At 35.2% G+C, this 12,100-nt stretch overlaps 1 protein-coding gene across 13 annotated transcripts in view; it reads right to left on the reverse strand.

Annotated features, from left to right (window-relative positions):
• The window catches only part of RALGAPA1 (Ral GTPase activating protein catalytic subunit alpha 1), a 242,244-nt gene that overhangs the window by 42,988 nt on the left and 187,156 nt on the right, over positions 1–12,100 (reverse strand). The gene's annotated exons all lie outside the window — the stretch shown is intronic.

Genomic DNA, 12,100 nt, shown 5'->3' on the forward strand with positions numbered 1-12,100 from the left:
CAAAATGTGGTATATCCACATAATGGGATATTATTCAACCACAGGAAGGAGTGAAATTTTGACACCTGATACAACACTGATGAACCTTAAAAACCTTATATGAAATAAGACAGACACAAAAGGACAAATACTGTATGATTCCACTTAAATGAGGTACCTAGTAATGGCAAATTCATGGAGACAAAGTATATTAAAGGTTACCAATGGCTGGGTGGAGTGGGGAATAGAGTTATTGTTAATGGGTACAGAGTTTGCATTTGGGAAGATAAAGTTCTGGGATTTCCAGTTACAATCTAGTACATAAGCAGCTTAGAAGTTGCCACTCTCTCCTAACAACAAGTAAAAGGCTAAACAAATTGAAGAACCAAATACTCATCTTAGGTCAGAAGAGTTAGGTTACAGGTAAACTGTTGCCCCCAAATTGGACAGACAGGCAAAAATGGAGGATGACAAAGAAGCAGAAACCTCTGTAGGAACTTGTTGTAAGGTAGGAAAACATAAATTGTAATTGCAAATCCCTGGAGACTTAGTGTGGACAGCTGGAGGCACAGAAGATGCATTAAAACTGGAGTTGGAAATGGCAGGGATGACAGAATTACAACTATGATTAACACACTATGGGTTCTAATTTCTAATGGAAAGAGTTGACAAGGTGCAAGAACACATGAATAATGTAAGCAGAAAGATAGAAATTCTCACAAAGAATCAAAAAGAAACATCAGAGGGGATCCCTGGGTGGCTCAGTGGTTTAGCGCCTGCCTTTGGCCCAGGGCGTGATCCTGGAGTCCCGGGATCGTGTCCCACATCGGGCTCCCAGCGTGAAGCCTGCTTCTCCTTCTGCCTGTGTCTCTGCCTCTCTATCATGAACAAATAAATAAATTAAATCTTAAAAAAAAAAAAAAGAAATGTCAGAGATAAAAAACAATGTAACTAATTTGAAGAATGTCTTTGATGATATCATCAGTAAACCAGAAATGGTTAAGGAAAGAATCTCTGAGCCTGATGATATAACAATAGAAACTTCTAAAACTGAAAAGCAACGAGAAAAGAGTGGAAAAAACCAAAACAATATCCTAGAACTATGGGACAACCACAAATACTGTAGCATACATAAAAGGAGAAGAAAGAAAGAAAAAACAGAAGATTTGAAGCAATATTGACTGAGAATTGCCCCCAATTAAGGTCAGACACCAAATCACAGATCCAAGAAGCTCAGAGAATACTAAAAGCAAGATATATGCCCAAAAACCTACACTTAGACAAATCATCAAACTTCAGAAAATCACGGATAAAGAATAACATTTGACTTCTCCCCTGAAACCATGCAAGCAAGAAGAGAATGGAATGAAATATTTAAAGTGTTGAGGGAAAATACCAACACTTAGAATTCTGTACTCTGTAAAATTATCCTTCAAAAGTAAAGAAGAATAAATACTTTCTCAAACAAAAATTGAAGGAATTAGTTTCCAGTAGACCTACTTACAAGAAATGGTAAAAGAAGTTCTTCAGAGGAGGGAAAATGATGCAGGTTAGAAATGCAGATCTACATAAAGAAAAGCATCAAATAATCAATAACTGAAGGGAAAAGAAAAACTTCTATTTTTCTTATTTTTACCTGATTTAACAGATCAGTTTGTTCAAAGTAATAATAGCAACAATGCATCTGATCATGTATATTTAGGTATATATATGCTTATCTATAAGTAAAACAGGGATCAAAGGGAAAGATTAAATATACCATGTGATTTATTAGGTACTTGCAGTATCCATGAAGCAGTATAGTATTATTTGAAAGTGGACTTGGATTAGTTCTAAACGTATAGTACAAACTCCAGGGCTGTGACTAAAAAAAGTTAAAAAAGAAAAGTAGTGAACTGATACACTAAGAAGGGAGAGAAAATAGAATCATATAAAATGCTCATTTATAACTGCAGAAGGCAGCAAGAGTGTGGAACACAGAAACAAGAACAGGGTAACAAATAGAAAAAAGTAACAAATGTGGTAAATGTTAATCCAACTGTATCAATGATCATTTTAAATGTCAATGATCTAACTACACATTAAAAGACAAGGATTGTTAGAGTGGATCAAAAAAGTAAGACTCACCTATATGTTGCTATAAGAAACCCACTTAAAATATTAAGACACATACAGATTAAAAGTAAAGGGATGGAGAAAGATATACCATGAGAACACCAATAAAAAAAGTGGGAGTGCCTATATTAATTTCAGACAGAGCAGACTTCAGGGCAAGGAAAGTTATCAGGGATAGAGAGACATTATCTAATGATAAAGACGTTGGTACTCCAAGAAGGCATAACCAATCCTTAACGTTATGTACCTAACAACAGTGTCAAAATACATGAAGCAAAAACTGATAGAAGTGCATGTAGAAGAATCCACTATTATAGCAGGAAACTTTAATACTCCTTTATCAGAAATGGAGAGATCCAGCAGGCAGAAAATTGGTAAGGATATAGTTGAACTCAACAGCTCCATCAATCAACTGGATATAATTGACATTTATAGACTACTTCCTCCAACAACAGCAGATTACACATTCTTCCCAGATTCACATAGAACATTCACTAGATAGACTACATTTGGGCCATAAAACACATCTTAACAAATTTAAAAGAATAGAAATCACACAATGTCTGTTTTTAGGACACAATGGAATTAAACTAGAAGTCAACAACATAAAGACAGCTGGAAAACCCCCAAATACTTGGAGATTAAACACACTCCTAAATAACAAATGGGAAGAATTCTCAAGAAAAAAATAAAACATATTTTGAATTAAATGAAAATGAAAATGTTCTGAAAATGGATACTCGTGATGGTTATATATTGCACGTCTATGTCAATGCACATTTAATAATGGTTAAGATACGACTCCTGAGTGGTGGTGGAGTTAAAGTATCCTAAACTTACCTCATTCCACAGACACACTGAGACAGTAGCCATATCAGTGAAACCAACTCTGAAAATGACTCATAACTTGAAGACTGGCAGAACAGATTTTCCACAGTTAACAGCACAGAGGAGACCCCATCAAAAAAGGTAGGAGTAGAAATATGGCTGGGAACTCCCCCTTTCAGCAACCTCCCCATTCCACATGAGACTAATCATCAATGAGAGGGACACTATAAGCATGAAGAAGAGCAAGAGGATCAGATCTCACATCAGGCATCCCAGGCATGGGAATACCCGTAACACTTTGGCTTTGGAGACCAGTAGGGCTTAACTTTGAGAGTTTTTACAGTCAAAAGGGTTTTACTCTGGGTACCTTAAAACTGAGTTCCACCCTTAAAAAGCCAGCATAACAAATAACCCAGGAGAGACAGCATAGAATCAGCAGTTTGAGGACAAACTGGGTATGAGAAGTAGATTTATTTACTAATCTCAAAATGTGCACTGGAGGGGCAGGAGTCTTTAGGAGAATTCTCTAAGAACAAAAGTGCTGGCTGGCTGACCATTCCTTGCCTGCCTCCCTTGCAGCCTATAAAGTCAGATACCTGTGGGAAGCAGAGTGAAGATTTTCCATCTATCTTGTTGGCACCATGGTCCCCACCTCATCCAACCTGCCCTACTCCACATAAATGCCTCCAGGCATTTATTTACCTCTATTATGTGGCTCCTGCCCTGAAAAACCCTGCATCACTCCAGAGTGATTTGTGCCCTGGTGACAGGGGAGTATAACCACACACACCAGTGTGTCTACAGTTCAAGCAGCTAAACCATATAGCTGGCAATGCACTGCTGATCAGTGTCACTGCAGCCCCAGATGGGAGGTATCTGGTCTGACTACAGGCCCTACTCACCAACGGAAACCTCTAGAGGCAGAATGGGGAGAGAGCCATGCAGTACTTGGGCTGACTGCTGACACCAGTCAACTAAAAGCCTGTGGTGGCCCCAGACAGGCCCCTTAACAGGGACCAAACCCTTGCCTAGTGTGCTCACAACTGTAGGCATAGTGGGCCACATTGTAGTTGACTGGACTAAATGCAAATGCAGCTCAGCCACAACAGTAAGGAACACACAGTCCACAGAGAAGACACTGCTGAAATGTCTGGTTCTGGCGAAGAGGGGACATTGTGCTACAGGGCATCATAGAACCTCTTCATAAAGCCACTACTTTCAAGAGCAGGAGACATAGCTGACCTTCCTAATACATAGAAATAAACACAGAGAGTCAGACAAAATGAGGAAACAAAGAAATTAGGTCCTGAATAAAGAACAGGACAAAACCACAGCAAAAGGGCTACATGAAACAGAGATAAGGCAATAGCCCTGATAAAGAATTCAAAGTAATGGCTGTAAATATCCTCACTGGATTTGAGAAAAGAGTAAAGGATCCCAGTAAGACCTTCAAAAAGGAGAAAGAAAATATAAAAAAGAACCAGTCAGAGATGAAGAACACAAAACTGACATAAAAAATTCACAAGAGGGAATCAACAGCAGTTTAGAAAAAGCAGAAGAATGGATTAGTGATCTGGAAGGCAGGGTAATAAAAAAAAAAAAAAACAACTAAACTGAATAGAGAAAAGAAAAAAGTAAGAAAAATGAGAATCGGTGAAGGCAACTCTGTGACATCACCAAGCATAATAACATTTGCATTAGAGATCCCAGAGGGAGGAGAGAGAGAAGTGAGCAACTGACTCACGAAATAAGAGATGAACACTTCCCTAATCTATATAGATTATCTGCTATTAATAGATAACAGAAATCTAGATCCAGGAAGCACAGAAACCCTCCAAAAGTTAACCCAAGGAGGTTCAAACCAAAACAAAAATCATTAAAATGGCAAACATTGTGAGAAAAAGAGAATTTTAAAAGCAACAAGAGAAAATGGTTACATACAAAGAAAATCCCATAAGGCTGTCAACTGATTTTTCAGCAGAAACTTTGCAGGCTAAAAGGGAGTGGAATGATATATTCAATCTCTGAAAGAAAAAACCTGCAACCAAGAATGCTCTACCTATCAAGATTATCATTCAGCACAGAAGAGAGGTAAAGAGTTCCCCAGAGCATTCCCAAAATCATCACCACTGAACCAGTCTTACAAGAAATATTAAAGGGAATTCTTTGGAAAGAAAAGGTCAAAATAGTTGTAAGAAAATTAAGAAAAGAAAAAATTTCACTGGTAAATGCAAACATATAATAGAAGTAATAGATCACTCACTTATAAAACAAGTATGAAAGTTAAAACACAAAAGCAGTAAACTCAATTATATCTATAAAAATCAGTCAAGGGATTCACAAAAGGATATAAAACATGGGGCAAAGAGTAATAGATTCTAATTTAGGTGACATCAACCTAAAATAGACTGCTATATACATAAAATGTTATATATGAACCTAATGATAACCACAAGTCAAAAACCTGTAATAGTTACACAAAAAATAAAGAGAAAAAAATCCAAGCATACAACTAAAGACAGCCATCAACCCATGATGGAAGAGAGCAAGAGAAGAATGACTAGAAAAGAGTAAAAAAAAAAAAAAAAAACCAACTGCAAAACCAGTAACAAAAATGGAAATGGAAGTATGCACCTGTCAATGAATTTAAATGTAAATGGATTAAATGATCCAATGAAAAGACACAGGATAAATAAATGAATAAAAAAATCCACACTTATAACTTGCCTACAAGAGATTCATTTCAGACCAAAAGACACATGCAGATCTAAAGTGAAGGGATGGAAAAATGTTTACCATGCAAATGGAAGCAAAAAGAAAGCTGGGGTTGCAACACCTATATCAAACAAAATAGACTTTAAAACAAGGACCGTACCAAGAAACAAAGAAGGAAAATAATTATAAAGGGAACAATCCAACAAGAAGTTGCAATTTTAAATATCTATGTGCTCAAAATGGGAGCCCTCAGATACATAAAGCAACTATTAACAGATGTAAGGAGGAAACTGACAGTAATACAATGACAGTAAGGGACTTTAACACCCTATGTGTATCAATGGACAGACTGTCCATATAGAAAATCAATAAGGAAACAGTGGTTTTAGACCAGATGGACAGATATATTCAGACATTCCATCACCAAACAGTGAAATACAGGGGAGTCTGGGTGGTTCAGTTGGTTGAGTGTCAGACTCTTGATTTCAACTCGGGTTGTGATCTTGGGGTGGTGGGGTCAAGCCCCATGTTGGGCTCTGCACTGAACATGGAGCCTACTTGGGATTCTTTCTCTCCCTCTTCCTCTGCCCGTCTTCCCCCTGTATGCATGTGCATGTGCAGTCTCCATTCCTCTTTCTCAAACAAAAATAAACCATAAACAATGGAATAAATATTGCACATGGAATACTCCTTAGAATAAATCACATTAGGCCAAAAAACAGACTAAAATACATGCTACTAAACAATAAATGGGTCAACCAAGAAATCAAAGAGGAAATAAAAAATACATGGCAACAAAAATAAAAACACAAGGGTCCACAATCTTTGGGATTCTGTAAAAGCTGTTCTAAGAGGAAAATTTATAGGCAATACAGGCCTACCTCAAAAACATAAGAAAAATCCCAAATAAGCAACCTAACCTTATATCTAAAGGAACCAACAAACCCAAAGCCAGTATTAGAAATAATTAAGATTAGAGCAGAAATAAATGAAATAGAAACTAAAAAACAACAGAAAAGATGGATAAAACCAGGAGCTGGTTGTTTGAAAAGATCAAGAAAATTGAGAAACCTTTAGCCAGACTCCAAACAAACAAAAAAAAGAGAACCCAAATAAATACAATTAGAAGTGAAAGAGCAAAAATAACCAACACCACAGATATATAAAGGATTATAAGAGATTATGAAAAATTATTTCCCCACAAATTGGGCAACCTAAAAGAAATGAACTGGCAGAAACAGGCAACCCTCCAAAATGGAATCAGGAAGAAATAGAAAATTTCAATGGACCAATTACTAGTAATGAAACTTGAATCAGCAATCAAAAAACTCCTAACAAAAGTCCAGAGGGGCATTTGGGTGGCACAGCTGGTTAACAATCTGCCTCCAGCTCAGATCATGATCCCAGTATGGAGTCTGCTTTAACCTCTCCCCCTCTGCGCTTATTCTAATAAATAAGTAAAATCTTAAAAAAACAAACAAACAAAAAAAACCAAAACAGAACCAGAGGCTTCACAGGTGATTTCTACCACATATATAAAGAAGAGTTATGATCCATTCTTATCAAACTACTCCAGAAAATAGAAGAGAAAGGAAAGCTGCCAAATTCATTCCACAAGGCTAGCATTGCCCTGATACCAAAACCAGAGAGAAATAAACTACAAAAAAACCCAACAAAACATAAAAGGAAACTACAGGCCAATATCTGATGAAAACTGGTGCAAAATCCACAACAAAATATTAGTGAACCGAGTTCAACAATACATTTAAAAAAATCTTTCATCGTGATCAAGCAGGATTTATCCTTGGCATGCAAGGGTGGTTTGATGTCCACAAATCAATCAACATAACTGCATTAACAAGAAAAAAGAATAAAAACTATGATCATCTCACTAGAGATGGAGAAAAAGCATTTGACAAAGTACAACATCCATTCATGATAAAATCTCTTAAGTAGATTTAGAGGGAACATACCTCAACATAACAAAGGCTGTATACATAAAAAACCCACAGCTAACATCATATTCAATGTTGAAAAGCAGGGCTTTTCCTCTAAGATAAAAAACATGACAAAGATATCCACTCTCATCACTTCTATTCAACATAGTATTAGCCACAGCAATCAGACAATAAAAGGCATCCAAATTCATAGGGAAGAAGTAAACCTGTCACTATTAGCAGATGATATTATGCTATACATAGAGAACCCTAAAGATTCCACCAAAAAAACTACTTGAATTGATAAATGCATTCAGTAACGTTGCAAGATACAAAGTCCATATACAGTAATCACCTGAATTTCTTTATACTGATAATAAAAAAGGAAAAACAAATTAACAAAACAATTCCATTTAACAATTGCACCAAAAAGAATAAAATGCCTAAGAATAAACTGCATTCTGAAAACTATAAAACACTCATGAAAGAAACTGAAGATGATACAACTGGAAAGGTATTCCATGTTCATGGACTGCAAAAACCAACAGTGTTAAAACGTCCATACACCCAAAGCAATCTATGAATTCAATGCAACCCCTACCAAAATACTAACAGCAATTTTTACAAATCTAGAATAATCCTAAAATTTGTTTGGAACCATTAAAGACCCCAAATAGTCAAAGCAATCTTGAGAAAAAATAAAGCTTGGAGGTATCATAATTCCAGATTTCAAGATATATTATAAAGCTGTAGTAATCATACAGTACTGACATAAAAAGACACATAGATCAGTGGAATAATCCAGAAAAGATTAGAAATAAACTCATGCTTACATGGTCAATTAATCTACAACACAGGAGACAAAAAGATACACTGGAGAAAAGACAATCTCTTCAAAAAATAGTGCTGGAAAAACTGGACAGCTGCATACAAAAATTAAAACTGGACCACTTTCCTACACCATATACAAAAATAAACTAAAAATGGATTAAAGATCAAAATGTGAGACCTGAAACCATAAAACTCCTAGAAGAAAATACAGGCAGTAATTTCTTGGACGTCAGTCATATAGAAACATTTTTGTAACTATGCCTCCTCAGGCAAGTAAAACAAAACTAAAATTAAGCTATTGGGACTATACCAAAATAAAAAGCATTTGCATAACAAAGAAAGTCATTAACAAAAGGACAAGGCAACCTACTGAATTAGAGAAAACAATCACAAATGATATATCTAATGAATTAATACCTAAAACATACAACTTAACACCAAAATAATAATCTAATTAAAAAATGGGCAGAGGACCTGAACACACATTTTTCCAAAGAAGACATAGAGATAACCAACAGACACATGAAAAGATGCTCAACATCACTAATCATGAAGGAAAGACCAATCAAAACCACAATGAGATATCACCTTACACCAATGGCTAGAATCAATTAAAAAAAAAAAAAACTTATCAAGAAATAACAAGTAATGGCAAGGATGCAGAGAAATAGGAACCCTTGTGCACTACTGGTATAAATGCAAACTGATGCAGCCACTGTGGAAAACAGTAAGGAAAACAGAATTACCATATGATCCAGTAATTCCATTACTGAGTTTTTATCCAAAGAAAATAAAATGCTAATTTGAAATGACATACGCACCTCTATGTTTACTGCAACATTATTTAACAGCCAAGATACAGAAGCAACCCAAATGTCCATCACAGAGGAATGGATAAAGTAATATTGTATTATATGTGTGTGTGTATATATATTGCCTACAATACAAAATTACTCAGCCATAAAAAAGAATGAAATCTTGCCATCTGTGATATCATGGATGGACCCAGAGGGTATAAAGTAATGCTAAGTGAAATGTCAGTCTGAGAAAGACAAATGCTATAGGATTTCTTTCACTCATGTGGAATGTAAGAAACAGAACAAATGAACAAACAAAGAAAAAATGGGCAAACAGAAAATTAGACTTTTAAACAACAAAAAAACAAAACTGGTGGTTGACAGAGGTGAGAAGGGTTGCGGGGTGGATGAAATAGACAAAGGTGGTAAGAGCACACTTATTAATAATCATGAGCACTGAGTAATGTATAGAACTATTCAGTCATTACAACAGTGCACATTTGAAACTAATATGACTGTATATTAATTACACATAAATGAAAAACAATTTCCAAATTCTAAAAAAATAAAAAATTTTTTAAAAAGGTGAAAATGGTAAATATGTAATATATGTAATATATGTAATTTTTACCATAGGAAAAAAATTCCTATATGTATAGATGAAAAAACTTGTTCAATGTTTAATCCCTCAAAATTCTCTAATAAATCGAGTACTTAAAATTTTTACCATTTAACAATTTAATTTTAATTAGAATTCAACCATTTAACAATTCTTAAATGATGGTATCCTCTCCAAAATTAATTTTTTTATGATAATTAATTGTTAAATATCCATTTCAGAAACTTATTAAGAAATTAAGGACAAACCCTCATGAATGTTTTGAAAAAAATAAGAAATCTTACTTGACATTTCTACAAAGGTCACAGGAATAAAATTTCAAGTACCATATAATCATCATGTTTAATATAGTGAAGTAAAAATATCCTGGCATAGTTTTCTTTAAAAAAAACAAAAAAAATTTTTAAACAAAAAATCATGTACTTTGTTCTCTTCTCTTTGTAATATGAGATATCATTAATTTTAGACTCTGTTCTGGGGTTAAAAAGTTGTTTGTATCTATGGAGCCATGAAAATGATAATGATAAATATGAGTCACAGCTAAGTTCTTAATGATTAAATGATCTTTTCAAAAATTAATTTTAATTTCTTTTTTTGAGAGAGAGCATGCATGCACAAGCTCAAGACAGAGTGGGGGAGGGACAGAGGGAGCATCCAAAGCAGGCTCCATCCCCAGCACAGAGCCCCACATGGGGCTCAACCTCATGACCCTGAGATCATGTCCTGAGCTGAAATCAAGAATCAAAGGCTTAACAGACTGAGCCACCTAGGCACCCCTTAAATTATCTTTTTGCACTATACTTATAATTGTCTCTAATTTAGGTATGTCTTATTTCATAGAGTTTTAAAATGAATTGATGGAAGAAAGTGCTTAGTTGAAGTTTAAATGAAGTTTTACTCCAATTCACCTCTTCATCATCATCTTGTCAGTATTCATAGATCATTTTTTTACTTCTAAAAACTACATGACAAGGAATTCTTTTTTTTGTTGTTGTTAATTTTATTTTTTTAAATTTATTTATGATAGTCACAGAATGAGAGAGAGAGAGAGAGGCAGAGACATAGACAGAGGGAGAAGCAGGCTCCATTCACCAGGAGCCCAACGTGGGATTTGATCCCTGGTCTCTAGGATCGTGCCCTGGGCCAAAGGCAGGCGCTAAACTGCTGTGCCACCCAGGGATCCCTGACAAGGAATTCTATAGCAAATCTGTACTGAATATACTTTTTTTTTTTGAAAGAGATTTCTTTTTTTTTTTTTAATTTTTATTTATTTATGATAGTCAGAGAGAGAGAGAGAGAGAGAGAGAGAGAGAGAGGCAGAGACATAGGCAGAGGGAGAAGCAAGCTCCATGCACCGGGAGCCCGACGTGGGATTCGATCCCGGGTCTCCAGGATCGCGCCCTGGGCCAAAGGCAGGCGCTAAACCGCTGCGCCACCCAGGGATCCCTGAATATACTTTCTTACATTTATCAATTACCTCCACTTTTACTACTCATTCCAACCTCATTATCATCCACATATTAGTTTTATCAAGTATTACTCATTTAGTAGGCAAGTTCCAACAGTATTTTAAATTGTAGACAAAAGGCATCAAGGGTTATTAACTCAATCTTATCAAATATATTGAGAGGAGTTCTAAAGTTCTTTTACAAGAGTGAGAGAATACACTGTTTTCATAGCTTAATAAATTATAAAGAGTTTTGATATCAGGCAAAAGATTATCAAGTAAAATGACCAATGATATTAAGTTGGTTACATTTAGTGGTTTTGAATAAATTGAGGAAGGAGGAGAAAGAGAAGGTAAAGAAATGCTGGACAAAGTTTTACTCTTAAAAATATTTCTCCCTAAGAAAACCAAAAGTGGACTGAATACATACAACTGTACCCTGAGGTATCTTTATAGTCACTAGAATGACTCCTTTTTTTTTTTTTTTCTTTTTTTTTAGAATGACTCCTGAATACTAGTGCTGCCTACAGAAAAATGGTGGTGTAGGTTTTAAAGGACCAGGGCCATCAAAACCACATCTCTCATAAATTCGGAGTAAAATTTTTTTCATTAATTAAGGCTTATTTTATCTGCTCAATTAGTTTTAGTTAAAATTTATGATAAAGCATGTTATATTTTAAATGCTTTGTAATGATTAATATATATTTTGCTCTCCCTCAATCTATATAACCATTACGTCTATTCATATGTAAAGAGACTTGAAATATAGTCTCACCAATTTGAACATACACAGATGTTTTTCAATTAGTCATACCTCCATTTCTTTGAAGGC

This window comes from Canis lupus, chromosome 9 (assembly GCF_048164855.1).
Source record: "Canis lupus baileyi chromosome 9, mCanLup2.hap1, whole genome shotgun sequence".
In the NCBI taxonomy this organism is placed as follows: Eukaryota; Metazoa; Chordata; class Mammalia; order Carnivora; family Canidae; genus Canis; species Canis lupus.